Source organism: Somniosus microcephalus, chromosome 4 (genome assembly GCF_052327205.1).
Source record: "Somniosus microcephalus isolate GS21.2 chromosome 4, FLI_Smic_1.0, whole genome shotgun sequence".
Classification (NCBI taxonomy): domain Eukaryota; kingdom Metazoa; phylum Chordata; class Chondrichthyes; order Squaliformes; family Somniosidae; genus Somniosus; species Somniosus microcephalus.
The window spans coordinates 568,106-593,570 of NC_140990.1; the positions used below are offsets into that span (position 1 = coordinate 568,106).

Consider the following 25,465-nt stretch of genomic DNA (forward strand, 5'->3'; position numbering starts at 1 on the left):
ATCAGGCGGGGCGGATGGGATCACGTGATCCTCAGCGCACTGCGCGGCCGACACCGGCGCCATCTTGGTTAGGAGGGGCTGAACATGTCCGGACTCTCAGCTCCGTATTTTCCTTTATTTATCAACGCTTTTCGCCCCCCGACCCACCTTGCTTACTTTACCGCGCCCCCTGCTTTCCGCTCCAATCGATGAAATCGGGTAAAACTCGAGTCTTTACGCCGGCGCGGTTAACGCGCTCCCCACCCCCCCTCCCACTCTGGCGCATGCGCGTGCGAGAGCATGTTTCACGGGATAGAGCGGTTTCCGAAGCGCGAGGGATTTTGGGATTGTGAGGCCGCCATTCCAACAACAACAACAACTGGGGATTTTTGACTGTGCCTCTAACCGAGTTAGAAACGTCCCGAGGCGCCCCACAGCAGCGCGAATCAGACGGAAATTTGACGCACGGGCTCAGCGGGCAGCAGTCTCGCCTGTTGAGTCAGAAGGTTGTGAGTTTAAGTCTCACACCAGAGACATGAGCACAAAAATCTAGGCTGACACACGCATGCAGTGCTGAGGAATGCTGTACTGTTGGAGGGGCAGTACTGAGGGAGCGCCGCACTGTCTGAGGGGCAGTACTGAGGGAGCGCCGCACTGTCGGAGGGGCAGTACAGAGGAATGCTGCACTGTCGGAGGGGCAGTACTGAGGGAGCGCTGCACTGTCGGAGGGGCAGTACTGAGGGAGCGCCGCACTGCCTGAGGGGCAGTACTGAGGGAGCGCTGCACTGTCGGAGGGGCAGTACAGAGGAAGCACCGCACTGTTGGAGGGGCAGTACTGAGGAATGCTGCACTATCAGAGGGGCAGTACTGAGGGAGCGCTGAACTGTCAGAGGGTCAGTACTGAGAGAGCGCTACACTGTTGGAGGGGCAGGGCTGAGGGAGTGCCGCACTGTCGGAGGGGCAGTACTGCGGGAGCACTACACTGTTGGAGGGGCAATACTGAGGGAGCGCCGCACTGTCGGAGGGGCGGTACTGAGGGAGCGCCGCACTGTCGGAGGGGCAATACTAGGCTGGGGAGTCAATTGAAAATGTCAAAACTTAATTGATTTTTGTTGGGTAAGGGTATTAAATGTTATGGAACCAAGGCGGGTAAATATGGTTAAGATACAGATGGGCCAGGATCAAATTGAATCCCCCTGTTCCTCACACTCCCTCTTACCCCTTTCTACACTCCTTTTACAGGCTTTTAGAAGTGGAGCATTTACAGACAGGAAACTCAGACCAAACATCACGTCAGTATCAGACAGAGTTGCTGGATTCATCAGGACCTGAATATCATCGGCCTTTGCACATGGAAGGAGAGAGCAGCGATCGCAGCGCAGACAAACCACACATATGTTCCGTGTGTGGGAAGGAATTCACCTGTTAATCCCAATGTTGACCTACCAGTGAGTTCACACTGACTAGAGCTTCAACTGCTCGGGGAGAGCTTTGATAGAGGAGTTCCAAATCATGTACATATTCGATAGAGTAAATAAGGAGAAACTGTTTCCAGTGGCAGAAGAGTCGGTAACCAGAGGACACAAATTGAAGGTGGGTCTCCTTACCTAGAGATAAGTGGTTCATTCTCAGACTGGCAATCAGTAACTAGTGGTGTTCCGCAGGGGTCAGTGCTGGGTCCCCAACTCTTTACAATCTATATTAACGATTTGGAGGAGGGGACCGAGTGTAACATATCAAAGTTTGCAGATGATACTAAGATGGGAGGGAAAGTAGTGAGTGAGGAGGACATAAAAAACCTGCAAGGGGACATAGACAGGCTAAGTAAGTGGGCAGAGATTTGGCAGATGGAATACAATACTGGAAAGTGTGAGGTTATGCACTTTGGCAGGAAAAATCGTAGAGCAAGTTATTATCTTAATGGCAAGAAACTGGAAAGTACTGAAGTACAAAGGGATCTGGGGGTCCTGGTGCACGAAACTCAAAAGGTTAGTATGCAGGTGCAGCAAGTGATTAAGAAGGCCAATGGAATGTTGGCTTTCATTGCGAGGGGGATAGAATATAAAAATAGGGAGGTATTGCTTCAGTTGTACAAGGTATTGGTGAGACCGCACCTGGAATACTGCGTACAGTTTTGGTGTCCATACTTAAGAAAAGACATACTTGCTCTCGAGTCAGTACAAAGAAGGTTCACTCGGTTAATCCCGGGGATGAGGGGATGGACATATGAGGAGAGGTTGAGTAGATTGGGACTCTACTCATTGGAGTTCAGAAGAATGAGAGGCGATCTTATTGAAACATATAAGATTGTGAAAGGGTTGGATCGGGTGGATGCGGGGAGGATGTTCCCGACGATGGGTGAAACTAGAACTAGGGGGCATAGTCTTAGAATAAGGGGCTGCTCTTTCAAAACTGAGGTGAGGAGGAACTACTTCACTCAGAGGGTGGTAGGTCCATGGAATATGCTGCCCCAAAAAGCTGTAGAAGCTGCATCATTACATAAATTTAAAACAGAAATAGACAGTTTCCTAGAAGTAAAGGGAATTAAGGGTTACGGGGAGTGGGCAGGAATTTGGACATGAGTCTAGGTTCGGATCGGACACGGCCCTGTGGGTAGCGGAGCGGGCCCAGGGGCCGTGTAGCCTGATCCTGCTCCTATTTCGTGTGTCTAATTCTGTTAGATTCAGGAGATGGTTCTGTGATAGTAGATTAGCGGTTAGGATCAGATCAGCCATGATCTTATTGAATGGCGGAGCAGGCTCGAGGGGCCGATTGGCCTACTCCTGCTCCTATTTCTTATGTTCTTATACTTGCCTTAGAGGCGATGCAACGAAGGTTCACTAGATTGATTCCTGGGTTGAGAAGGTTGTCCTATGAGGAGAGATTGGGTCGATTGGACCTATATTCTCTAGAGTTTAGAAGAATGAGAGGTGATCTCATTGAAACCTATAAAATTCTTACAGGGCTTGGCAGACTAGATGCAGGGAGGATGTTTCCCCCTGGCTGGGGAGTCCAGAACCAGGGGTCACAGTCTCAGAATAAGGGGTCGGCCATTTAGGACTGAGAGGAGGAGGAATTTCTTCACTCAGAGGGTGGTGAATCTTTGGAATTCTCTGCCCCAGAGGGCTGTGGAGGCTCAGTCGTTGAGTATATTCAAGGCAGAGATCGATAGATTTTTGGTCTCTGGGGGAATCGAGGGATATGGAGATCGGGCGGGAAAGTGGAGTTGAGGTCGAAGATCAGCCATGATCTTATTGAATAGAGGAGCAGGCTCGAGGGGCCGTATGGCCGACTCCTGCTCCTTGTGCTCCCCGGCGTCTTGCTTTTTGAAAGCTACTATTGAATCTGCTTCCACCGCCCTTTCAGGCAGCGCATTCCAGATCACAACAACTTGCTGCGTAAATAAAATTCTCCTCACCTCCCCTTTCGCTCTACTTTTTCCAGTCGCTTTAAATCCGTGCCCTCTGGTTACCGACCCTCTTGCCATTGGAAACAGTTTCTCCTTATTTTCACCATCCTGATATTTAAACTCCTCCTTCAAATCTCCCCTGAACCTTCTCTGCTCGAAGGAGAGCTATTTGATGACTTGTCGGGGCTGCAGTGTCCCTTTAAACATAGAAGATAGGAGTAGGAGTAGGCCATTCGGCCCCTCGAGCCTGCTCCGCCATTCAATGAGATCATGGCTGATCATCCAAATTCAGTACCCGGTCCCTGCCTTCTCCCCATATCCCTTGATCCCTTTAGCCTTAGGAAATATATCCAACTCCTTCTTGAATATATTTAATGAATTGGCCTCCACCGCCCTCTGTGGCAGAGAATTCCACAGGTTCACCACTCTCTGGGTGAAGAAATTCCTCCTCATCTCTGTCCTAAATGGCTTACCCCTTATCTTTAGACTGTGACGCCTGGTTCTGGACTCCCCGGCCATCGGGAACATCCTTCCTGCATCTAGTCTGTCCAGGCCTGACAGAATTTTATAGGTTTCGATGAGATCTCCTCTCAATTAAGAAATTATTTTCTGATAAAATAATTAGCTTTTGGCATCACTTGTGGGCGGAGTTCAAAACTAGGGGCCATAAATATAAGATAATCACTAACAAATCCGCAGAGAATTTCAGGCGAAGCTCCTTTACTCAGAGAGTCTTCTTTCTTCTTAGGCAGTCCCTCGTAACTGAGGATGACTTGCTTCCACATTAAAAATGTGTTCTCAGGTGACTGATGAGTCCAATGCGGGACCTACAGTCTCTGTCACAGGTGGGGAAGACGATGATTGAAGAGCCGGGTGGGTGGGGTGCTTGGGTTGACATGCGCTCCTTCCGCTGCTTGCGCTTGGCTTCCGCTTGCTCCCGGCGAAGAGACTCGAGGTGTTCGGCTCCTTCCCGGATGCTTCTCCACTTTGTGCAGTCTTGGACCAGGGATTCCCAGGTGTCGGTGGGGATGTTACACTTTTTCAAGGAGGCTTTGAGGGTGTCCTTGATGCGTTTCCTCTGCCCACCTGGGGCTCTCTTGCCGTGCTGGAGCTCCGAGCAGAGCGCTTGTTTTGGGAGTCTCGTATCGGGCATGCGGACAATGTGACCCGTCCATCGGAGCTGATCGAGCGTGGTCAGAGCTTCGATGCTGGGGATGTTGGCCTGAGCGAGAACACCGACGTTGGTGCGCCTATCCTGCCAATGGATTTGCAGGATCTTGCGGAGGCAGCGTTGGTGGTACCTCTCCAGTGCTTTGTGGTGCCTGCTGTACACGGTCCATGTCTCTGAGGCATACAGGAGGACGGGTATCACTGCTGTGCTGTAGACCATGAGCTTAGTGCCGGGTTTGAGGTCCTGGTCTTCAAACACTCTCTTCCTCAGACGACCGAAGGCTGCACTGGCACACTGGTGGGAATGTGGATCTGGCTAACACAAGGAGTAGTTGAGGCGACTAGCATCGATACATTTAAGGGAACGTTAGATAAATACATGAGGGAGAACTGAAATCCATGCCTTTGTTACCTCTAGACTTGACTATTCCAACGCACTCCTGGCTGGCCTCCCACGTGTTACCCTACGTAAACTTGAGGTCATCCAAAACTCGGCTGCCCATGTCCTAACTCGCACCAAGTCCCGTTCACCCATCACCCCCGTGCTCGCTGACCTACATTGACTCCCGGTTAAGCAACGCCTCGATTTTAAAATTCTCATCCTTGTTTTCAAATTTGAATTTGTTCATCCCTGTTTGGCAAAAAAATAAAACAAAAATAAAACTCAACTGTGGCTAACAATTAGGGATAGCATAAGATCCAAGGAGAGGACATATAAATTGGCCAGAAAAGCAGTAAACCTGAGGATTGGGAGCAGTTTAGGATTCAGCAAATGAGGACAAAGGTATTAATTAAGAGGGGGAAAATAGAGTATGAGAGTAAGCTTGCAGGGAACATAAAAACTGACTGTAAAAGCTTCTATAGATATGTGAAGAGAAAAAGATTGGTGAAGTCAAGCGTAGGTCCCTTGCAGTCAGAATCAGGGGAATTTATAATGGGGAACAAAGAAATGGCAGACCAATTAAATACATACTTTGGTTCAGTCTTCACAAAGGAGGACACAAATAACCTCCCAGAGATGTCGGGGAACATAAGGTCCAATGAAAGGGAGGAACTGAAAGAAATCAGTATTTGTAGGGAAATGGTGTTAGGGAAATTGATGGGATTGAAGGCCGATAAATCCCCAGGGCCTGATAATCTGCATCTTAGGGTACTTAAGGAAGTGGCCCTAGAAATAGTAGATGCATTGCTGGTCATCTTCCAAAATTCTATAGACTCTGGAACTGTTCCCATGGATTGGAAGGCAGCTAATGTTACCCCACTATTCAAAAAAGGTGGTAGAGAGAAAACAGGGAATTACAGACCGGTAAGCCTGACATCGGTAGTGGGGAAAATGCTAGAGTCCATTATAAAGGATGTAATAGCAGCGCACTTGGAAAACAATGACAGGATCGGACAAAGTCAACATGGATTTAACTGGTAGAATAGATAAGGAAGAACCAGTGGATGTAGTGTATTTGGACTTTCAGAAGGCTTTCGATAAGGTCCCGCATAAGAGATTAGCATGTAAAGTTAAGGCACATGGGATTGGGGGCAAGGTACTGACTTGGATAAAGAACTGGTTGGCAGACAGGAAGCAAAGAGTTGGAATAAACGGCTCTTTTTCCGAGTGGCAGGCAGTGACTAGTGGGGTACCGCAGGGATCAGTCCTGGGACACCCAGCTATTCACAATATATATTAATGATCTAGACGAGGGAACTAGATGTAATAGCTCCAAGTTTACAGACGACACAAAGCTGGGTGGGTGTGTGTGCTGTGAGGAGGATGCCGAGAAACTCCAGTATGATTTGGACAGGTTGGGTGATTGGGCAGAAGCATGGCAGATGCAGTATACTGTGGATAAATGCGAGGTTACCCACTTTGGTGGCAAAAACAGGTGTCGCAGATTATTATCTGAATGGCAATAGATTGGGAGAAGGGGAAGTGCAACGAGACCTGGGTGTCCTTGTGCACCAGTCGCTGAAGGTAAGCATGCAGGTGCAGCAGGTGGTTAAGAAGGCAAATGGTATGTTGGCCTTCGTAGTGAGAGGGTTCGAGTACAGGAACAAGGATGTCTTGCTGCAGTTGTACAGGGCCTTGGTGAGACCACAGCTTGAGTATTGTGTGCAGTTTTGGTCGCCTTACCTGAGGAAGGATGTTCTTGCCATGGAGGGAGTGCAGCGAAGATTCACCAGGCTGATACCTGGGATGGCAGGAATAACGTATGAGAGATTGGGTCGATTAGGCTTATACTCACTGGAGTTTAGAAGATTGAGAGGGGATCTCATTGAAACTTATAAAATTCTAACAGAACTAGACAGACTAGATGCAGGAAGGATGTTCCCGATGGTCGGGGAGTCCAGAACCAGGGGTCACAGTCTAAGGATAAGGGGTAAGCCATTTAGGACTGAGATGAGGAATTTCTTCACCCAGAGAGTGGTGAACCTGCGGAATTCTCTACCACAGAAGGCAGTAGAGGCCAATTCATTAAATATATTCAAGAAAGAGTTGGATATATTTCTTAAGGCTAAAGGGATATGGGGAGAAGGCAGGAACAGGGTACTGAATTTGGATGATCAGCCATGATCTCATTGAATGGCGGAGCAGGCTCGAGGGGCCGAATGGCCTACTCCTGCTCCTATCTTCTATGTTTCTATGAATCAGAGCGGGAGTTGGGGGGAGAGGAAGAGGGATTCGGGGGAACAGGGAATCGGAGGGGGAGAGAGAGGGAGAGAGAAAGGGGAGGAGAGAGAGGGAATTGGAGGAGAGAGAAAGGGGGGTTGAGAGGGGCAGGGAGAGAGAGGAGGTCAGGAACCTGGTGGGGGTAAAGAGTATGGGAAGCACAGTGGGGATGGGAGAAGAACGTGATCCAGGTCTAAAGTGGGGGGGGCAGATGAGAGGGTGAATGTGAGCCAGATGTTAAGACGGATCACGTTCTTCCAACCCCACCCCCTTTACACCCGCTCCACGTTCTCCTTCTCCTTCTCCCCCTAGACCTGGTTGATTTCTTGGAAAGCTCGGTGCGTGTGTGGGAAGTGAGATCATTGGACTGGACGAAATCTGGAAGTCCCGACACTGTCACTATTCACTTCATACCCAATAAACCTGTTAACAATCGGTGACCCACACACAATGCCCCATCTATTGCGGGGGTGAGGGGGAGGGAAGGTCAGAAACCTGGGCGGGGGGCGGGGATGGAGGTCAGGAACTTGGGCGGGGGTGGTCAGGAACTCGGGCGGGGGAGGGTCAGGAACTCGGGCGGTGGGGGGGGTTGTCATAAATCGCAACTTCTACAAGAGGTAACTCAGGAAGTACTACTGAACGGCCAGCTGAGGGCGCCGTCCGAGGAGTATAAATACTCGGGCGTGGGCCCACCTTGGCCAGAGACAATCTGGAAACAGGAAGCTAGTGACTACTAACTAGACCTCCATGTTTATTTGTTACAAGTCGATTAAAGCCTTGCTTTATGTACAACCAAGTGTGTAGTGAGTCTTTATTACGCCAGAGGGTCAGTAACTCGAGCGGGGGGCATCAGTAACTTGAGCGGAGGAGGGGGGTCAGTAACTCAGGGAGGGGTGAGGGGGGTCAGTAACTCGGAGCGGGGGAGGTGGGGTCAGTAACTCGGAGCGGGGGAGGGGGGGTCAGTAACTCGGAGCGGGGGAGGGGGGGGTCAGTAACTCAGTGGGGGGAGGTCAGTAACTCAAGGACTAGACAGACTAGATGCAGGAAAGATGTTCCCGATGGTCGGGGGAGTCCAGAACCAGGGGTCACAGTCTAAGGATAAGGGGTAAGCCATTTAGGACAGAGATGAGGAGGAATTTCTTCACCCAGAGAGTGGTGAACCTGTGGAATTCTCTACCACAGGAGGCAGTGGAGGCCAATTCATTAAATATATTCAAGAAGGAGTTGGATATATTTCTTAAGGCTAAAGGGATCAAGGGATATGGGGAGAAAGCAGGGACAGGGTACTGAATTTGGATGATCAGCCATGATCTCATTGAATGGCGGAGCGGGCTCGAGGGGCCGAATGGCCTACTCCTGCTCCTATCTTCTATGTCGTTGATTACATTGCTGAGTTCTGTGGCAGTTACAAATTTTGAAATTGTGCCCTCTATATCCAAGTTCAGGTCATTAATATATATTCAAAAAGAGCAGTGCTCCTAATATCGACCCGTGGGGAACATCGAAACATAGACGATAGGAGCAGGAGTAGGCCATTCGGCCCCTCGAGCCTGCTCCAACATTCAATGAGATCATGGCTGATCATCCAAATTCAGTACCCTGTCCCTGCCTTCTCCCCATATCCCTTGATCCCTTTAGCCTTAAGAAATATATCCAACTCTTTCTTGAATATATTTAATGAACTGGCCTCCACCGCCCTCTGTGGTGGAGAATTCCACAGGTTCACCACTCTCTGGGTGAAGAAATTCCTCCTCATTTCAGTCCTAAATGACTTACCCCTTATCCTTAGACTGTGACCCCTGGTTCTGGGCTCCCCGGCCATCGGGAACATCCTTCCTGCATCTAGTCTGTCCAGGCCTGACAGAATTTTATAGGTCTCGATGAGATCCCCTCTCAATCTTCTAAACTCCAGCGAGTATAAGCCCAATCTCTCCTCATACGTCATTCCTGCCATCCCAGGTATCAGCTTGGTGAATCTTCGCTGCACTCCCTCCATGGCAAGAACGTCCTTCCTCAGATAAGGCGACCAAAACTGCACACAATACTCAAGGTGTGGTCTCACCAAGGCCCTGTACAACTGTAGCAAGACATCCTTGTTCCTGTACGTGAACCCTCTTGCTACGAAGGCCAGCACACCATGTATACTTCAACAACAACAACCTGCATTTATATAGCGCCTTTAATGTATCATCTCCCAAGACGCTTCACAGGAGCGATTATCAAACAAAATTTGACACCGAGCCACATAATATTAGGGCAGGCCTTGGTCCAAGAGGTTTTTTTTATTCGTTCATGGGATGTGGGCGTCGCTGGCGAGGCCAGAATTTACTGCCCATCCCTAGTTGCCGTCGAGATGGTGATGGTGGGCCGCCGTGGTGACTACACCAAACATGGACAAAAGAACTGAACCCAAGAGGTGAAGTGAGAGTGACTGCCCTTGACATCAAGGCAGCATTTGATCGAGTGTGGCATCAAGGAGCCCTAGCAAAACTGAAGTCAATGGGAATCGAGGGGAAAACTTTCCATTGGTTGGAATCATACCTAGCACAAAGGAAGTTGGCTGTGGTTGTTGGAGGTCATTCATCTCAATCACATGACATCACTGCAGGAGTTCCTCAGGGCAGTGTCCTAGGCCCAACCACCTTCAGCTGTTTCATCAATGACCTTCCCTCCATCATAAGGTCAGAAGTGGGGATGTTCGCTGATGATTGCACACTGTTCAGCACCATTCGAGACTCGTCAGATACTGACGCAGTCCGTGTCCATATGCAGCAAGACCTGGACAACATTCAGACTTGGGCTGACAAGTGGCAAGTAACATTCGCACCACACAAGTGCCAGGCATGACCATCTCCAACAAGCAAGACTCTAACCATCTCCCCTTGACATTCAGTGGCATTACCATCGCTGAATCCCCCACTATCAACATCCTGGGGGTTACCATTGATCAGAAACTGAACTGGACCAGTGTGGTGATTATTCTTTATGTTTAGTAAGAAGTATTGTGATTGGTTGTTTGTTTCCTGCCTTGGGATATATGCTGTAATCTCATTGGTAGTTGATGTCATGTGATTTGTGGTGGCCATCTTAAATTCAGTTCTTTCCAGCCTTTAGTTGGGACTGGGTGCTGAAGATGTGCTACAGGATTTTTAAGTTAATAAAGCCTAGATTAGAAAGGCAAATCTATTCTTTATTTCAATTTATTAACTTTATGTCAGAATGGAGCGATATCTTCAACCAGAACGATTCAATGCTGACCCTAATTCTGCAGGAGTGGATGATAAATGGAAACACTGGTATTGTACATTTAAAAACTTTTTGGGCGTGTTGGATCAAGAGTCTCTAAATAAGCTGAATATGCTGATCAACTACATTGCTCCGGATGTGTATAAGTATATTTTGGCATGTAAAACTTACGAAGTGGCTATTTCTACATTGGAGAAGATTTTTGTTAAACCAAAGAATGAGGTATTTGCACGTCACCTTCTATCTGCCCGTAGGCAGCAGGTGGGAGAATCTTTGGATACTTATTTACAAGCACTTCGGTGCCTTAGTGTTAACTGTAATTATAAGGCCGTGACGGCTGAAGAATATAAGGAAGAATCGGTACGGGATGCTTTTATTAATGGATTACTGTCTAGATCAATTCGTCAGCGGTTGTTAGAAAATAAGACTTTGGATCTTAAGAGTGCTTTTGAGCAAGCTTCTACATTGGATGTGGCTCAGAGAAGTTCGGATTCTTATGCTCTTTTTAATCGGCCTGTGACTGTGGTTTCGGCAGTTCCGGATGAAAAGGAATTATGTGGACTTAATAGGAGTGGTTTACTAGATTCTGAAACAGTTTCTACTTCAGCGGCTGTTGCCTCTAGGATTCAGAAGTGTTATTTTTGTGGGAACGTCCGGCACCCTCGTCTGAAGTGTCCTGCTCGGGAGGCTGTGTGTAGTAAATGCGGCAAGAGAGGTCATTACGCACGTGTGTGTAAATCATCAGGTTCAATTACCTCCTCTGTGACTATTCAGCCTTTAGATAGGGCGTTTATTGCATCAATTTCTGCTGCATTTGCTCATGGCCTAAACAAAGCTATAGTTACGGCCCAAGTTAATGGGTTGGAAGTGAAGGCCCTTATAGATATGGGCAGTACCGAGAGTTTTATAAGTCTTCAGTTTGCAAAGGAGAAGCATTTGAAAATTTCGCCTGTTTCCTATCAGGTGTGTATGGCTCAGACGACTCTCACTTCACAAGTAGCTGGTTGTTGCCTTGTGAAATTGATTCTTCTAGGTAATACGTATACTGATATACGCCTATCTGTTTTGCCTAATCTCTGTGCGGATATTTTGATTGATCATGATGTGCTTCAGTTACACAAGTCTCTTAGTCTTTCATTTGGAGGGACTAAGCCACCTTTATCTATTTGTGGATTAACCTCTTTATCCATTTCTCCATTATCACTTTTTTCCAATTTGATGCCGGATTGTAAGCCAATTGCTACCAAGTCAAGAAGGTATAGCAGTCAGGATAGAGAATTTATTAATTCTGAAGTTCAACGTCTCTTATTGGAAGGAATCATTGAACCTAGTTGTTCGCCTTGGCGGGCACAGGTAGTTGTCACGACTAACGAGAGACATAAGAAACGAATGGTGATAGATTATTCCCAAACTATTAATAGGTATACTCAATTAGATGCATACCCTTTGCCTAAGATTGATGAGCTTATCAATAAAGTATCTCCGTATAAGGTTTTTAGCACTATTGACTTAAAGAGTGCTTATCATCAGATTCCTATTGTTAAGAAGGATCAACCATATACGGCCTTTGAGGCTGGTGGAAAGCTGTATCAGTTTTGCCGAATACCATTTGGTGTTACTAATGGTGTTGCTTGTTTTCAACGGGCAATGGATGCTTTTATAAGTGATAACTCTTTCTCTGACACCTTTTCATACTTAGATGACATCACGGTGTGTGGCAAATCAAGGGTGGAGCATGATTCTAATTTAGAAAGATTCCTTCAAGCTGCGGAAAAAGTTGGTTTAACTTTCAATAAAGAGAAGTGTACCTTTTCGACCACTGAGGTAAATCTACTGGGGTACATTATCTCGGGAAACAAGATTAAACCAGACCCAGAACGTCTGCGACCATTGATTGATTTACCTTGTCCTACTAATTCTAAGGCTTTGCAACGAGTTGTTGGACTGTTTTCTTACTATTCTAATTGGATTGCAAATTTTTCACAGAAGATCCGGCCTCTTATTCGGGTTACGACATATCCTCTATCATGGGAGGCCAGGACGTGTTTTGATAATTTTAAAAAGGATATCCTTGGAGCAGTTGTGCATTCTATTGATGAGCAGGTTCCTTTTGTGATTGAGATGGACGCTTCTGATTTTGCAATTGGGGCTACTCTGAACCAAAATGGAAGACCTGTGGCCTTTTTCTCACGTACCTTGAACAATAGTGAAAAAAGGCATTCTTCAATAGAGAAAGAGGCGTATGCAATAGTAGAAGCACTGCGTAAATGGAGACATTATTTATCGGGGCAACATTTTACGTTGGTAACTGATCAAAAGTCTGTGTCCTTTTATGTTTGATGTCAAACATTTTGGAAAGATTAAGAATGATAAAATAATGAGGTGGAGGATTGAGTTGGCATGTTACCATTTTGATATAGTTTATCGTCCGGGGAAGGATAATGTTGCTGCTGATGCGCTGTCGAGGGCTTATTGTTCTGTGATTCACGGAGATACGCTTATTAATCTTCACAATGCCTTATGCCATCCTGGGGTTACGAGGATGATACACTTCGTACGCAGTAAGAATTTGCCCTTTTCAGTTGAAGACGTCAAGCGGATGACTTCATCATGTTCTATCTGTGCTCGGTGTAAACCGAATTTCTTTAAGCCTCAACGAGCTCATCTTATAAAGGCTACTTCTCCTTTTGAACGTTTGAGCGTCGATTTTAAGGGGCCTCTTCCTTCAACTACTCAAAACCGATATATATTTACTGTTGTGGATGAGTTTTCAAGGTTCCCTTTTGCTTTTCCTTGCGCAGATGTATCAGCTGCTACAGTTATCAAATGTCTGACTCAACTTTTTGTCATCTTTGGGATGCCTGCGTATATCCATTCTGATCAGGGAAGTTCTTTTATGTCTTCCCAGTTGAAGGAATACCTTCAGAGTCGGGGAATTTCTACTAGCAGAACTACCCCGTATAATCCCCAGGGTAATGGACAGTGCAAACGATACAATGGGGTGATCTGGAAGGCAGTTATGTTGGCTTTGACATCCCGGAACCTTAAGAATACACAGTGGGAAATGGTACTGCCTGATGCCCTGCATTCCATTAGATCATTGCTTTCAACAGCTACTAATGTGACCCCCCATGAAAGGCTCTTTAACTATCCGCGGAGATCTACTACGGGATATTCGGTACCTTCATGGCTTACTATGCAGGGACCTGTGCTGCTTCGACGCCATGTTAGATTGTCAAAATATGATCCTTTAGTGGAGGAGGTGGAGCTGTTGGAGGCAAATTCCCAATATGCTCATATTCGATTCCAAGATGGGAAAGAAAGTACCGTTTCAATTAAAGACTTGGCTCCTTGTGGTGGCCAGCCCTCTTCTGAGGATATTAACAATAGTCATGATTCAGATAATGTGGATGCTGTTACAGATACTACGAATATTTCCAATCCGACTGCAGATAATTATACTTCTATTAGTCAGCCCTCGATGGATGTTCATGACCGTCCCAGTTTTCCACCTGATGGGATTTCTAATCCGGAAACCGTTGAAAATCGGGGTATGGATAGCCTTCCTGCAGAAGATACTTCTGTGTCTCCTGGTGTGGGAGGGCAAGGAATTTCACCAAGGTTAAGAAGGTCGACACGAACAAGATATCCGGTCGACTGATTGAAAATGGACTTTTAAATTGATAGTAATGTTTTAAAATTGTTGAAATATTATATTATATTTTAGTTGAGAGATACTTAATACTTATGTGCAATGTTACTATTTGTTGTTGCTCACTTAGTATTGTGTCATGTTGAATAGTTTTATTTTGTCTGCATAGTTTTAGTTGTAAATTAATTATAAATTGTAAAGGTTATTTAGGTTGGAGTATATTTTAAAAGGAGGGGTGAATGTGGTGATTATTCTTTATGATTAGTAAGAAGTATTGTGATTGGTTGTTTGTTTCCTGCCTTGGGATATATGCTGTAATCTCATTGGTAGTTGATGTCATGTGATTTGTGGTGGCCATCTTAAATTCAGTTCTTTCCAGCCTTTAGTTGGGACTGGGTGTTGAAGATGTGCTACAGGATTTTTAAGTTAATAAAGCCTAGATTAGAAAGGCAAATCTATTCTTTATTTCAACCAGCCATATAAATACTGTGGCTACAAGAGCAGGTCAGAGGCTGGGAATTCTGCGGCGAGTGTCTCACCTCCTGACTCCCCAAAGCCTTTCCACCATCTACAAGGCACAAGTCAGGAGTGTGATGGAATACTCTCCACTTGCCTGGATGAGTGCAGCTCCAACAACACTCAAGAAGCTCGACACCGTTCAGGATAAAGCAGCCCGCTTGATTGGCACTCCATCCACCACCTTCAACATTCACTCCCTCCACCACCGGCGCACTGTGGCTGCAGTGTGTACCATCTACAAGATGCACTGCAGCAACTCGCCAAAGCTCCTTCAACAGCACCTTCCAAACCCGCGACCTCTACCACTTCGAAGGACAAGGGCATCAGACGCATGGGAACATCACCACCTAGAAGTTCCCCTCCAAGCCACACACCATCCTGACTTGGACCTGTATCGCCTTTCCTTCACTGTCGCTGGGCCAAAATCCTGGAACTCCCTTCCTAACAGCATTGTGGGTGTACCTACACCATATGGACTGCAGCGGTTCAAGAAGGCGGCTCACCACCATCTTCTCAAGGGCAATTAGGGATGGGCACTAAATGCAGGCCTAGCCAGCCACGCCCACATCCCATCAATGAATTTTTAAAAAGGTATGAAGGTGGACATACAATGGCTAACATTCAAGGAAATAATGCATAATTTGCAACAAACATATGTTCCTCTAGGGCATAAAAACCCAAAAGGAAAAGTGATCCAACCAAGGCTAACAAAAGAAATTAAAGCTAGTATTAAGTCAAAGGAGGAAGCTTATAAAGTTGCCAGAAAAAGTGTTCAGCCTGAGGATTGGGATCTTTTTAGAAATCAGCAAAGGGGGACCAAGAAATTAATAAAGAAAGGGAAAATGGAATATGAGCACAAACTAGCAGAAAATATAAAAATGGATTGTAAAAGCTTCTATAGGTATGTGAAAAGGAAAAGACTGGCGAAGGTAAATGTAGGTCCTTTACAGTCAGAGACGGGAGAATTTATAATGGGGAATGAGGAAATGGCAGAGAAATTAAATAAATACTTTGTTTCTTTCCACAGAGAAAGACAAAAAAACTCCCAGAAATACGAGAACGAGAGTGTGACGAGAATGAGGAACTTAAAGAAATTATTACTTGTTAAAGAACAGCACTAGCAAAATTAATGGGACTAAAAGTCAATAAATCCCAAGGACCAGATGACCTACATCCTAGGGTTTTGAAAGGTGGCCATTGGGATAGTGGACGCATTGGCTGTCATCTTCCAAAATTCTATAGCTTCTGGAATGGTTCCTGCAGATTGGAGGATAGCAAATGTAACCCCGCTATTTAAGAAAGGAGGGAGAGAGAAAACGGGGAACTACAGACCTGTTAGCCTCACATCAGTAGTTGGGAAAATGCTGGAATCTATTATAAAGGATGCAATAACTGGGCACTTAGAAACTAATAGTAAGATTGGGCCGAGTCAACATGGATTTATGAAAGGGAAATCCTGTTTAACAAACCTATTGGAGTTCTTTGAGGATGTAACTAGTGGAGTAGACAAAGGGGAACCGGTAGATGTGTATTTGGATTTTCAGATGCCTTCGATAAGGTCCCACACAAGAGGTTGGTGAACAAAATTAGGGCACATGGAATTGGGGGTAATATACTAGCATGGATTGAGAATTGGTTAACAGACAGAAAACAAAGAGTAGGGATAAACGGGTCTTTTTCAGGATGGCAGGCTGTGACTAGTGGGGTACCGCAAGGATCGGTGCTTGGGCCCCAGCTATTCACAATCTAGATCAATGATTTGGATTAGGGGACTACATGTAACATTTCCAAATTTGCTGACGATACAAAGCTAGGTGGCAGTGTCAGTTGTGAAGAGGCTTCAAGGAGATCTCGACAGGCTCAGTGAGTGGGCGAGAACATGGCGGATGGAATATAATGTGGATAAATGTGAAGTTATCCACTTTGGTAGAAAAAACGGAAAGGCAAGTATTTCCTGATTGGCGAAAGATTGGGGAATGCAGATAGATGCTCAAAGGGACCTGGGTGTCCTTGTACTTGAGTCACTGAAAGTGAATGTGCAGGTGCAGCAAGCCATTAGGAAGGCAAATGGTATGCTGGCCTTCATTACAAGAGGATTTGAGTACAGGAGTAAAGAAGTCTTACTCCAATTATATAGGGCCTTGGTGAGACCACACCTGGAGTACTGTGTACAATTTTGGTCTCCTTACCTAAGGAAGGATATACTTGCCATAGAGGGAGTGCAACGAAGGTTCACGAGATTGATTCCTGGGATGGCGGGACTGTCGTATGAGAAGAGATTGAGTAAACTAGGCCTGTATTCTCTTGAATTCAGAAGAATGAGAGGGGATCTCATTGAAGCATACAAAATTATTACAGAGCTTGATAGGGTGGATGCTGGGAGAATGTTTCCCTTGGCTGGGAAGTCTAGAACCAGGGGCCACAGCCTCAGGATAAAGGGTAGGCCATTCAGGACTGAGATGAGAAGAAATTTCTTCACACAGAGGGTGGTGAATCTTTGGAATTCTCTACCCCAGAGGGCTGTGGAGGCTCAGTCATTGGGTATATTCAAAACCGAAGTCGATAGATTTCTGAATAGTAAGGGCATCAAGGGATATAGCGATAGGGCCGGTGAATGGAGTTGAGGTAGAAGATCGGCCATGATCTCATTGAATGGCGGAGCAGGCTCGAAGGGCCGAATGGCCTACTCCTGCTCCTATTTCTTATGTTCTTGAACTGCTGCAGTCTGTGTGGTGAAGGTGCTCCCACAGTGCTTTTAGGGAGGGAGTTCCAGGATTTTGACCCAGCGATGATGAAGGATCGGCGATATACTTCCAAGTCAGGGTGGTGTGTGACTTGGAGGGGTTAGTTGGAGGTGGTGGTGTTCCCATGCGCCTGCTGCCCTTGTCCTTCTGGCTGGTGGAGGTCGCCGGTTTGGGAGGTGCTGCAGTGCAGCTTTTAAGGAGCATCTTAAAGGAGAGGCGGAGAGGGTTAGGGAGGGACTTCCAGAGCTTAGGGCCCAGGCAGCTGAAGCCACGGCCAGCAGTGGTGGGGCGAAGAAAATCAGGGATGCTCAAGAGGCCAGAGTTGGAGGAACGTAGAGATCTCAGTGTGTTGTGGGGGCTGGAGGAGATTACAGAGATAGGGAGGAACGAGGGCAATGGAGGGATTTGAAGAGGAGGATGAGAATTTTAAAATCGAGGCGTTGCTGGACCGGGAGCCAATGTAGGTCAGCGAGCACAGGGGGTGATGGAACAAGAGGCAGCAGAGTTTTGGACGAGCTGATGGTTACGGAGGGTGTGACGTTGGGAGTGCATTGTGTTGTATGAACGCATTAAAGCATAGAATCAGGCAGACAGGCTTATAACTACGATGTTCTCTTTATTGTGTAAAATGGCTGACTGCCGTTTTCCCGGGTAATTCCCATGATGCAATGCACATTACATTACCGTATTTACTGGTGTCAAACTCGCACATTACATTACCGTATTGACTGGTGTCAAACTCGCAATCAATACACGACATCCCCCTTTTCCTTGGAAACAAACTTGCAGTTTACAAACAGTTGCTTACAATAACTCTGCATAACTTACTTGATTTATAAACTTTTTACAAACTTGTGTATTACCACACAACTAAATAATTCCCAGGTTTAAACATTTAACATCACCCATGCAGTTCTCGCACAGTTTATGTTGTGACATAATCAGACATTCTTTGGGGTTTTCTTTTAACCCTTTGAGGTCTGGCTGTATTGGGTATGTCTGACATGTTGGTGTCAGTGGGTATTGCCTGTGTCACAGTGGTATGTGTGTCAGGGTCTACTATACTGTCCTCAGTCCCTTGTGTTTCCTCCTGCTCATGGAGTGTCTCCTTTGGTCCATTGGTTCTGTATTTCTTCACAAACGTAGTGTTTCTCGAGTAGCGTGCTCCGTCTGGAGATTCTACTACTACTTGACTCCCTGTTTTACTCAAAGCTTTGTGGGGTGTGGCATTAAAAGGAGTGGTGAACTTGTCCACTTTGTCCTGCTGTACCAGCACCGTGTCGCCAACTTCCACCTCTGAGTATTGTGTTCTCCGCTGTTCATCTGCGTACAGTTTGGACTTGCCTTTTTGTTCTGCGTCCCGGTCACGTACTTCCATGTCTGCATGCGACTCTGTGATGTCTGGCAGCTTTCCTCTCATTTTCCGTTTAAAGAGCAGCCCTGCCGTGCTCTTTCCTGTCGTGGCATGGTCAATGCTCCTGTACACAGTCACATATTTTCTAAGTTCACCTTTCCAATCTAGTCCTTCTGACTGAGCAATTCTGATTCTCTTCATCAGCGATGCATTCTGGCGCTCGACTTCTCCGTTAGCCTGAGCCCATTTTGCTGTCGTTTTCAGGTGTTTGATCCCGTTGTTCTCACAGTATTCTTTGAATAATTCAGATCTGAATTGGAGACCATTATCAGATTTGCAGGTGATTGGCAAACCATGATGGCTGAAGATTGACTCTAAACTATCAATAACCTTCTCTGTTGTTGTGGAGGTCATGATGTCGTATTCATAGTAGCGACTATAATAATCAACTACCACAAAAATGGAGTGGTTGGATGGCAAGGGTCCCAGTAAGTCTATAGCTACATCCTGCCAGGGGCCCTCCGGTAATGGTGTTGGTCTCAACGGTTCAGGTGGGTCGGGTCTGGCTACTATCTGACAGCCGTGGCACACTTTACAGTGTTTTTCAGCTGCCTTGTCCATGCCAGGCCACCAAACCTTGGTTCTGAGATGTTGCTTTGTTCCAACTATTCCCAAGTGTCCTTCATGTGCTAACACCAGGGCTTGTGTGTGTAACACTGTGGGCAGCAGGATGCGTGTTCCCCGAAGAACTAGGTACCCCACTACGCACAGCTCGTTTGCAATTGCTGCATAAGCTTTACAGTTCTCAAAATGTCCGTTTGTGATTGCCTTCCGTACCTCAATCAGCTCTGGGTCGGTAGCAGAGGCTTCCTCCACCTCTCTAGTAGTGAGTGCTTTTGGTGTCGCACTCACAGCTACAAATCTCACATACTCATCTGAGCCATGAGAATGTCTCTCCTGTTTTGCTGTCTCCCCCAGCAATCGTGACAGTGGGTCTGCAATGTTTTGCTTGCCTGGAATGTGTATCACCTTAAAATCATACGGCTGTAATCTAAGTACCCATCTCTCTATACGGGCACGGGGTTTAGCGTGTGGGCGGTATATCACTTGTAATGGCTTATGGTCAGTTACCAAGTTAAATTTTCGGCCATACACATATGGATGCAGCCTCTCACAAGCCCATACAAGAGCTAAGGCCTCTCTGTTTGAGAGTATTTCCTCTCACAGTCTGTTAAACTATGACTAACATAGCATATTGGCACCTCTTGTCCCTGTTGGTCCTGAACTAGTACTGCGCCTAAACCTACAGGACTGGCATCTGCTATCACCTTGGTTGGTGCGTCCTTATCAAAATATGCTAAAGTGCCGGCTCTGGCCAACTCTTCCTTGAGTGCACTGAATGACTGTCTCTGTTGTGATCCAAATTTAAATGGTGTGTCTTTTCTCGTCAGGCGTCGCAGTGGCTCTGATAGCGTTGCGAACTGCGGGATGAATCTGCTACTGTACCCAACGAGTCCCAAGAAACTCCTCACCTCTGTAGCATTCTCTGGTTCCCGAGCTTCTGCCACCGCTCGCACTCTCTCTGCTGTTGGTCCGATGCCCTTTTCAGACAACAGGATTCCCATGAAAATCAATCGGTCCATGTTGAATTGGCACTTCTCTGAGTTTAGTGTCAGTCCACTTTCCATTAGTCTGGTCATGACAGCGTGCAGGCGTCTGTCGTGCCTTTCCTGGTCATGTGCATGCACGATAATGTAGTCTGAGATGTTTTCAACACCCTCTATTCCAGCTAAGGCATTAGCTATCTCGTGCTGATATTGCTCACTAGCTGAAGATACACCGAATATCAGCCTCTTGTACCTGTATACTCCGTTATGTACTGCAAACGTTGTGATTTCTCGTGACTCAGGGGTCAGGTCTAGCTGGTGATAACCCCATTTCAGGTCTAGCTTACTAAACACCGTCGAGCCGTTCATACCTTGGAGTATCTCATCAACGGTGGGGATTGGATATCGTTCCCTCACTATTGCCTGGTTTGCTCGTCTCATGTCTAGGCATAACTTTACATCCTTATCCGCTTTTGGTACAATAACCACAGGATTTACCCATTGGGTGGGACCAGTTACAGGTTCGATAATGTCCATGTCCCTCAATTGTTTTATTTTGGCCTCTACTGCCCCCCTTAAGTTGAATGGTATACGCCTGAGTGGCTGGGCCACAGGCTTCACTTGTGGGTCGATATACAAACTGATCTGTTTTGTGTTCAGCCTTCCTACTCCCTGGAACACCTTTGGATACCGCTGTTCTTGTAGCTGTCTTACATCTACCACAGCTGAGACATCTGCGCCTATTTTTAAAACTCCCAGTTTCATGGCTGTCTCCCTTCCTAGCAACGGCTCTCCATGGCCTTTAACCACAATGAACTCCGCCTGCTCAGTTCTCTTACCTATTGTAATCCCACATGTGAATACACCTTTAACTGACAGTGGTCGGCTAGAAGCATAAGAGAATAACTTTCTCTCTGTCTTAGGGACATGTGACTGACACTTAATGTGTTCTGACTTTAATCCTTCCCATGTATTCTCATCTATCACATTACTAGTTGCACCCGAATCAATTAACATTCTCAGGTTTACTCCCCCTACACAAAAGGTAAGTCTCTCTGTCACGTTATTTCCAGTAACAGCAAATGCAAAGTCATTTCCTCTACATTGTTCACACTGTGTTTCTTTGTACCCTTTGTGCGGCATACTTTGGAGAAATGATCCTTTCCCTTGCACTTATGACACGTTTGTCCCCGTGCTGGGCATTTTGGATCTCTGCCCATGTGGTCTGTGTCCACATCTGTAACATTTCCTTTCGTTCCTATCGCCATTTCCCTTTGGTTTCTCTGTTGAGCTTTTTGCATATTACCCTCTTTTCTGTGTAACACGACAAACAGTATCTGTCTCCGCCTTCTCTGTACATGACATGGCTGACATCTGTTCCTCGACGTTTTCACATTGTGAGGCCAATTGTAACGTGCGGGCGAGCGTTAGACCTTGGCCCTTCCTCTAGCAATTTCCTCCGCACATAGGCTGACGTGCACCTACTCAGGATAGCGTCTCTTATTTGATTATCCGCATCCCCCCCAAAAGCACAGTCTTTAGCAGCCTGCCGCAAGCGAGTAGCAAATTGTTGCACAGTCTCACCTGTCTTCTGGGACAACTTATAAAAAGTCTGGCTAGCAAATGCTGCGTTGACCTGGGGCACGAAGTAGTGATTCAAAGCACTAACCGCCGCAGTGTAGTCTGCTGGCTCTCCTGTGTCCGGTAGAGTTGAAAAGATATCCTGGACATCTGGTCCTGCTAAGTTAGAAGTTACCTGAGGAAGGACGTTCTTGCCATGGAAGGAGCGTAGCGAAGATTCACCAGGCTGATACCTGGGATGGCAGGAATGACGTATGAGGAGAGATTCGGTCGATTGGGCTTATACTCACTGGAGTTTAGAAGATTGAGAGGGGATCTCATCGAAACCTATAAAATTCTGTCAGGCCTGGACAGACTAGATGCAGGAAGGATGTTCCCAATGGTCGGGGAGTCCAGAACCAGGGGTCATAGTCTAAGGATAAGGGGTAAGCCATTTAGGACTGAAATGAGGAGGAATTTCTTCACCCAGAGAGTGGTGAACCTGTGGAATTCTCTGCCACAGAGGGCGGTGGAGGCCAGTTCATGAAATACATTCAAAAAAGAGTTGGATATATTTCTTAAGGCTAAAGGGATCAAGGGATATGGGGAGAAGGCAGGGACAGGGTACTGAATTTGGATGATCAGCCATGATCGCATTGAATGGCGGAGCAGGCTCGAAGAGCCGAATGGCCTACTCCTGCTCCTATCTTCTATGTTTAACGGCAAACTATGTTACAGCTTGCCATAAGCAGAGGGACAACCATTAAACCTAAGAAAAGATTATATACATATTATGAGTGTATATTTATACACTCAGGGATATATCTGTTTATACACTGTATGTATGGATAGATCTGCGTTTATGTGTTCAACCATGAATGTTTTTCGATGCTTTGGTAACATAAGATGTACCTTGTCATTATGCCAATAAAGCAATTTGAATTTGAATTGGAATTTGATAACAAAGGCACATATGAGGGTCTGGAAAAAAAACCATCTGTGTTCCAGTTTGGAGGTCCTTATAGTTTATCTATGAAATGCAAACACTATTCTGTGATTCAATCTCCAATGGCCGACAGGCTTGTTGGCTGAGAGAGGAGTGCGAGCATGCGCGGTGCGGGGAGGATCTGTTGGTACTGAGCATGCGCAGTGCGGTGTGTGTGTGTGCTGAACATGCGCAGTGTGGGGCGAGTCTCCGAGTGCCGAACATGCGCAGTGAGGGGTGTGTGTGAGTGTCGAGCATGCGCAGTGCGTTGTGAGGGGTAGTGTGCGTGCCGAGCATGCGCAGTGCGTTGTGAGGTATGTGTGTGTGTGCGCGCGCGCGAGTGCCGAGCATGCGCAGTGTGGGACGAGTCTCCGAGTGCCGAGCATGCGCAGTGAGGGGGGGGTGAGTGTCGAGCATGCGCAGTGCGTTGTGAGGGGTGTGTGTGAATGCCGAGCATGCGCAGTGTGGGGCGGGTCTGTGAATGCCGAGCATGCGCAGTACGTTGCGAGGGGGTCTGCGAGTGTCGAGCATGCGCAGTGTGGGGCGGGTCTGCGAGTGCTGAGCATGCGCAGAGCGGTTCATCAGCTGCCCGAGCATGCGCAGTGCGAGAGAAAGCCACAGAGACAGAGGCCGCCCGCGGATCAGCTAGCAGCCCCCGTCCCAAAAAAACAACAACTCCGGGGACCAGGAGCAGCGGGGCCGGGGGGCAAACGGCGGCCTTTTATAAACACCGAGCGCGGCGGCAAGAACCTCCATCAGCGGCGCGGCCTCCGGAGAGGGCGTCACGTGCGCAGCGAGCGGCTGTCCGGCAGAACTTTGCGACAGTCTGGCTTCACTTTGCGACAGTCCAGGCCTGTGACCAAGGGGCCGATTTCCCCAGATGCAGCATAAACCCAGAGGTGGGGCCCTGCGACTGCACTCATTGCTGCTGGTACTGTCACTGCCAATGTCCCCCTGATTGAGGAGTCAACCCAGGCTCAGTGGCAGCACTCTGGCTTCTGCATCAGTGGCAGCCTGGATTGGGTTTCTCAAAATCAGCACTGCAGGGTTCTCCAATCCAACCCAAAATCCAGGCCAACACTTCCAGTACTGAGGGAGCGCCGCACTGTGGGAGGGGCAGTACTGAGGGAGCTCCGCACTGTCGGAGGGGCAGTACTGAGGGAGCTCTGCACTGTGGGAGGGGCAGTACTGAGGGAGCTCCGCACTGTCAGAGGGGCAGTACTGACAGTGGGAGGGGCAGTACTGAGGGAGCTCCGCACTGTCGGAGGGGCAGTACTGAGGGAGCTCCGCACTGTCGGAGGGGCAGTACTGAGGGAGCGCTGCACTGTCGGAGGGGCAGTACTGAGGGAGTGCTGCACTGTCAGAGGGGCAGTACTGAGGGAGCGCCACACTGTCGGAGGGGCAGTACTGAGGGAGCGCCGCACTGTCGGAGGGGCAGTACTGAGGGAGCACCGCACTGTCGGAGGGGCAGTACTGAGGGAGCTCCGCACTGTGGGAGGGGCAGTACTGAGGGAGCGCTGCACTGTCGGAGGGGCAGTACTGAGGGAGCTCCGCACTGTCAGAGGGGCAGTACTGAGGGAGTTCCGCACTGTGGGAGGGGCAGTACTGAGGGAGCGCCACACTGTCGGAGGGGCAGTACTGAGGGAGCGCCACACTGTCGGAGGGGCAGTACTGAGGGAGCGCCGCACTGACGGAGGGGCAGTACTGAGGGAGTGCCGCACTGTCGGAGGGGCAGTACTGAGGGAGCGCCGCACTGTCGGAGGGGCAGTACTGAGGGAGCGCCGCACTGTCGGAGGGGCAGTACTGAGGGAGCACAGCACTGTCGGAGGGGCAGTGCTGAGGGAGCGCCGCACTGTCGGAGGGGCAGTGCTGAGGGAGCGCCGCACTGTCGGAGGGGCAGTGCTGAGGGAGTGCTGCACTGTCAGAGGGGCAGTACTGAAGGAGTGCTGCACTGTCGGAGGGGCAGTGCCGCACTGTCGGAGGGGCAATGCTGAGGGAGCGCCGCACTGTCGGAGGGGCAGTGCCGCACTGTCGGAGGGTCAGTGCTGAGGGAGCGCCGCACTGTCGGAGGGGCAGTGCTGAGGGAGCGCCGCACTGTTGGAGGGGCAGTGCTGAGGGAGCGCCGCACTGTCGGAGGGGCAGTGCTGAGGGAGCGCCGCACTGTTGGAGGGGCAGTGCTGAGGGAGCGGCGCACTGTCGGAGGGGCAGTGCTGAGGGAGCGCCGCACTGTCGGAGGGGCAGTGCTGAGGGAGCGCCGCACTGTCGGAGGGGCAGTGCTGAGGGAGCGCCGCATTGTCGGAGGGTTAGTACTGAGGGAGCGCTGCACTGTCGGAGGATTAGTACTGAGGGAGCGCCGCACTGTCGGAGGCGCGGTACTGAGGGAGCGCAGCACTGTCGGAGGTTCAGTACTGAGGGAGCGCTGCACTGCCTGTGGGGCAGTACTGAGGGAGCGCTGTACTGTTGGAGGGGCAGTACTGAGGGAGCGCCGCACTGTCGGAGGGGCAGTACTGAGGGAGCGCCGCACTGTCGGAGGGGCAGTACTGAGGGAGCGCCGCACTGTGCGGAGGGGCAGTACTGA

At 48.2% G+C, this 25,465-nt stretch overlaps 1 protein-coding gene across 3 annotated transcripts in view; it reads left to right on the top strand.

Annotated features, from left to right (window-relative positions):
• Positions 1 to 25,465, top strand: part of LOC147117931 (uncharacterized) — a 58,695-nt gene continuing 33,230 nt past the window's right edge. For 2 of the 3 annotated variants that reach the window (XR_015077886.1, XM_085984264.1), the window contains exon 1: positions 23,504 to 23,786. The gene's annotated coding sequence lies outside the window, so the exon portion shown is untranslated. Of the gene's footprint in view, positions 199 to 1,221; positions 1,573 to 23,503; positions 23,787 to 25,465 lie in introns of those variants that run through there. The other variant, XM_085984265.1, reaches the window with a different exon arrangement.